Here is a 5,770-nt window from a genome sequence, read left to right as displayed (position 1 = left end):
CAGATATCAGTCTCCAAAAGAATTCCTGCATATATTTCAGGAATTAGAAGAGGCACTATTCTAAATATACAATTTGCATATAGCTACAGTGTTTTTAGACTAAGGAACTTCAAAATTATGGATTGCACCTGTTGTCTAGTTCCCGAGAACTGAGAGGGAAACCACTCTGTTCTAGAAATACAGCTATTTTGTGGTCTTTTACCTAACACCAAACATACTTACTGTGCATCCAAGGACAGACAGAATCAGGTCTTGCCATCAATACTTTCTGAAAGATAACAGTGGCTCCCATATTCAAAACAAACAAAAGTAGCAATATTTAAAAACATTAAATACACATACTTGACTACATCACAAACTTTTGTGATATCCTGAGTGGTGAAATAATTTAAGAAAAAAGGAAAAAAAAAAAAAAAAGGATAACACGAAAGTATTAATTTACTAACAATAGTTTTATTTTCTGTAGGATGTTTCATAGAATTTTGTTTGGACAGCGTATGCACTAGAACTGCTCAGACACAGAAAACTACTTAGATGTAAGGCCATACACATTTAAAGCCAAATTCACCCCATTTCCTTTGAGGCTTCTCAGTGGGCATCTAAAGTAAGAGTTTAGTCATCCTTGGCTTTTGAAGATTTACCAAGACGTAAGCAATGTATGATCTAACTTTGAAGGCAACACTCACTTTCCATTGATTCTGGAGTGACAATGCTCCATATTTAGGTGTGAAAGTTAAATTACCTAATAGGACACAGACGAATTCGGGTCATGTTCTTAAATACCACAATATCTTTCTCAGTAAAGACGGTAAAATAAATGTTGAGTTTATACCAGCATAAATGAAGCACCTTTCAGAAATTATTCTGTGTCAGACAGGTGTGAATGAAATCAGACTGCCCTTGTTCTCCTACACCACATATAACTTTCAGCATATTGTCAGCTCAAAAGATGTATAGTTTAATTTAAAACAGTATCATTTTGGTAATGCAAAACAGCACTTTTCCATTATTATTTTCTGATACAGCACAAGATTACCCATTCACATCCTTTATGACAACAATGTAGATCACATATCAGCAAATTTCTCCTCACTAAAGAAAATCAAAGTTCTGACATTTGAAACTGTGATTTGTACATTGTTTTGAGTATCTGTTTGTTTCTATACCTCCTTTTATGAGTCTATAAATTTATCAGACAGCCTACAGGTAGCTCTGATTAGGGTTACAGAGCAATTTATATTTTTTACATTATTAAAATGTATTTTCTTTTTTCATCGAATAATAAAACCAGTAATCTTTCATGATCATTTGAGGTTTTTGCTTCCTGTAATTTCTGCTGTTTTGGAATATTCAGGCTAAGTAGATGATACTAATTTGATGATAGTAGATTATAGTATTTTGGCCACGTTGAAGTCAATGGCACAACATTCATTTAGGTCAGCTAGGCATCATTCCACTTATGACCCAATTTAGGGATTTGATCCATGACTCGTAGTCAATGATATTCCACACTGAAATGCAATGAAATGGAATTTGAGACTATCAGAGTCTCCAGACAGACTGCTTACTCAAAAAACAGCCCATTCATGATGAGATTTAAACAAAGGTTTTAGTCTGAACCAAAGCTAAAAGGGAGTCCAGAGAAAGGAAAACTTATGATAACCTGATCATAGAAGTGTTAAGATGCAGTACTTACCCTCCTGAAGAAAATAAATTTATGTGTAATTAAAAAGAAATAATTTTGATAAATAACTTTTGTGTCACCTAAATAAATATCACAGTTTCTACTTAGAAAATATTCCAACATATGTGACCCAACATATGGGCCACTCACAAAGGGGCTAATTTTGTAACTTACAGAAATATTGAGGTAACATATTTTTATCCTTGATCTTGGACTGTGTACTTCAAATGCTTTCAGCAAATGCAGTATTATATTCCAGATTGTGTATGTTCACGTTCATCAAATAAATGGCGTCTCTAAGACTAATAATGGAAATAATCGACCATCAGGAGGAGCCAGGACTCCCCTAGCAGTCACATCATTAAGTTTCAACATCAAGTGAAACTGTTTTTATGGTTTAAAAATAAAAACAACAAAAAAAAGTATCTGATCCATGACTGCATCTTTACCAATCAGTTACCAATAACTTTATAAAACCTGAAGTGCATTTTTTGTTTTATTTGCATCCTGACACTGTCAGAATAGTACTGTACTGTCAAATGAATTGCACTATATATATTACATATAATTGAGGATCCTGTACAGAAATTCAATTCTGGATCTGACAAATTAACTGTTCAAAGATAAATCCAATAAGGACCGCATGCCGACTGCGTGCTAAGAGGGTGAAAGAAACCAATCTGACCGTGATACTGAAGCTCATCTCCACAGGCATTACTCCTGGAAAAAGCCTACCGGGAGCAACAGAGGCATTTAGGTATGCTCAGAGACTATAGATTCATGTGATTTGATAGAACTCTGAAAGCCAAGACCCAGGTGCATCTCCCCAGGGCCAACATCACTTAGTTATGAAGTAAGTAAATAACTGAAATGTCTTCCTCGACATTTATTTTTCTTAGGCTTCCAAATATGATTCTGATATGTGAGCATTTAAATAAAGCCTGCCTTTTTAAAATATGTAAAAATCTTAGTGCTCTCATAATTGGACAGTTCAAACTACAATATGGTATAATCAACTACAATATGGTATTATCAACATTTGATGCAGGGAGAAAAAGGAAGCAAAGTTAAGATAAAGTACTGAGACTAGCTTTCATGTGCATCTTTATGAAAGCATAACTGAAAGTGCCAGAATACTCTTCAATACAATGTACCTTAACAGACATGCTTTTCAAAAAGGTCTCACAATTCTCAAATTTTAATGACAGTCTTAAACATTACTATGTGGAGAAAGGGGAGGTTAATGTCTGTGTCTACGTAGTGACCATTCTTCCTCTGGATGCTAGCAACAAAAGAGAATTTTGAGGATAACTCTGCACACCCACAAAATCATTTAATATTATAAAATTGCACTCATATTCTTCACACGTGGAGCCAAACTAGTCTCAATGGGAACACTTGTGTAAGAAAAAAAAAAAAAGATCTATTTAATGACCGATTTGACTTAAGAGCAGCACAGACATAATAGTGGACTTTATCCTTTAATAGACAGAGGCAAGTTTTTTTTTTTTCACTTTTATTATCACCAGGCCTCCATGATATTGTTGCTTCTCCATACCACCACTGTCATTTTATGGATGGTGCCACTGAAATTTATTCTACAAAGTCCCAGATCTGCATCTTTCAGTCGGCATTCTTGTCAACCATATGCATGTTTATTCAGCTTTCTGCTGTGCCTCAGGTTACTATTCATACAGACCAAAATCTCAATACATAGTCATTCAGCTCCATAGCTGGGATACCTCCTGTCTGGTACTAACTTTGGTCAAGTGGTCATGTAACTTATCATCTAAAACTCAACAAAACAATTACTTGATTGAAAATTGGAGATTTGCCGTACCTTAGTCTTTCCTACCTTCTTGTTTTCATAGACACTGATTTTGCTTTTATATTATTTTTAGCATAATAACTTTAATGCATTTGCCCTCACAACATCATCTAAAAATAAAGAACAGAGTTCTCTTCTACCTTTTTACATCTGTACAAGGACATACAATGCAACAAAATGTGTGATTCTGTGTGATTCTGTGTGAAATCTAAATAATAGATGATGCATTCTTTGAACCGGGAAACTACAGTACAGAAAAGAAATAGCTCCTAAATCTTGCATATAACAATGACAGCAATGATGCTGTTATGAATGTAAGGGCATAGGATAAGTTGTGTTCCAAAAGCAGCATAGATGATGCTCCCACCAGATGATTCTATCCACCCTAACTCCTCAAAAAACAAACAAAAAGTTGGTTTATAGGCTATTGTGGCATTCCATGTAGCACTTTCAGTAAGGGATTTTAAAGTCTCTTTCTACTTCCACAAACACACAGTCAGTCTTAATTCTTACCTTCAGCTGCCCTAAAACATCTGACAGAGAAAAGCCTTTTTATTTGTTCTGATTCTAGAGTGTAAATCCTGGAAATAAAAGGAAAATGCTGAAACTTATTCTGGCAGGTACAGACTGTACAGACATCAATACTTTTATTTTTTCAAACATACGATCAAAAATAGCTTCAGAGAGAAGCCAATTTGAGAGAACGATACTTGGAAACCAAAGTTTCACTAACATGTCAGTGTATATTAACTTGTTTAATATTTCCTTTAACATGGCATTCCACCTAGACAGGGGTGAGACCTAAGACTGAACGGAAAAAAACAACTGCTGCTAGTAAATGACAGCCAAGTTATGGTTAGTGAGACCACAAAATATTAATACCTTTATTGTGCTAGAGGCCTGTTTTGACATATTAATGACTGGCCAAGAAAGAGCTATTTTTATCTACGTCATAATGAGATATCACAACGTGCTCCAAAGGATGTGAAATGTACATATGGGAGGCACATGACAGCAGGGTAAGGCAGGGAAATAATGGTAAGATTGGAAGGAAAGGCAAGAACCCCTTTATATTGAAAACCAGCAAGGGTACCTGCAATCTGTACAAAGAAACTCACTGCACTTTTGACATTGTCTAATGCTTACCACCCAAATAAAACAGTAATTACATGCACATTTCAATATCATAAGCCAAAACTCTGATCCCAGCTCCCACAAACCAACTGAAGCATATTTCAAGACAATTCCATTTGTAATAAAAAACAGATGGTAAAGGAAACAGATGTCTCCCTGTGATCTGATTTACACATCTGCAGACATTTACGATATGTATGAATTTCCAAAGAATGCTGAGCAAGTTAAATTGGGAAATAGGATTATTTTTTTTTTTCTTAATGGGCACGCGCAAAGAGTGTGACTCAAGAAGAAAATAAGCTGTGACAAATACACACCTATCCTAGCAAGCCTATCTGTCTCCAAACCAATATCATATTACAGCACCATGTTAAAGAAACACCAATTGTGATAAAAATCAGACAACTTTGGAAATAGTTTACTGCAGGGAAACATCCCTCAAATGTGAGGTAGCTAAGGGATGGGTGATTTTCAGATTTCTCCCTCTCTGAAAGAAGACCTGAGGTTAGCATTGGTTGTCCTTCAGAAATTAATTATACAGAAAAGCAAAACATCCCTCAGCAACACAAACCTGGACATTTATTTAAGATCATCTAAATCTCAGATTGCCATTTTATGCAGACATCAACAATAAGCCATTGACAATGACATCAAATATTTGCACTGGTCTCAGTGAAATTACGCACAAGAATCAGCAGAGAAATGTGTTACAACAAAGAAGGATGGAAGAGTCTCACTCAAAAAGAGAAAATCCTTGCAGAACCTCTTAGACAAGAGGTACAGGATAATGCAGCACAAGGAGCCAAGATGTTAACAACCTTTAAAATTAAGTTAGGTGGAAGCAAGTCAAAACTACACAAAATCTTCTCCAAATTTAACAGCTCATTTGGGAGATCTTGTTGGTTTCTTAGATTTTGTCCCATTTCTTTTTGTCTGGATAGCTTACTTCAGGCTCCCAAAGGGTACTACATTGTCAGGCACAGAGGATTAAGTCTTCTTTTTCATCAAAGCACAAAAGCCAATTTAAGTGTCACACCTCTGAGCTGAAGGAACCGTATCCCATAATGATATTCAATATCCATGTCCATTCCAGTCCTGGGCCTGTCTGCTGAGACTGTAAATAG

This window comes from Charadrius vociferus, unplaced genomic scaffold (assembly GCF_000708025.1).
Source record: "Charadrius vociferus isolate BGI_N301 unplaced genomic scaffold, ASM70802v2 scaffold65, whole genome shotgun sequence".
In the NCBI taxonomy this organism is placed as follows: Eukaryota; Metazoa; Chordata; class Aves; order Charadriiformes; family Charadriidae; genus Charadrius; species Charadrius vociferus.
Note: the sequence above shows the minus strand (reverse complement) of the source record.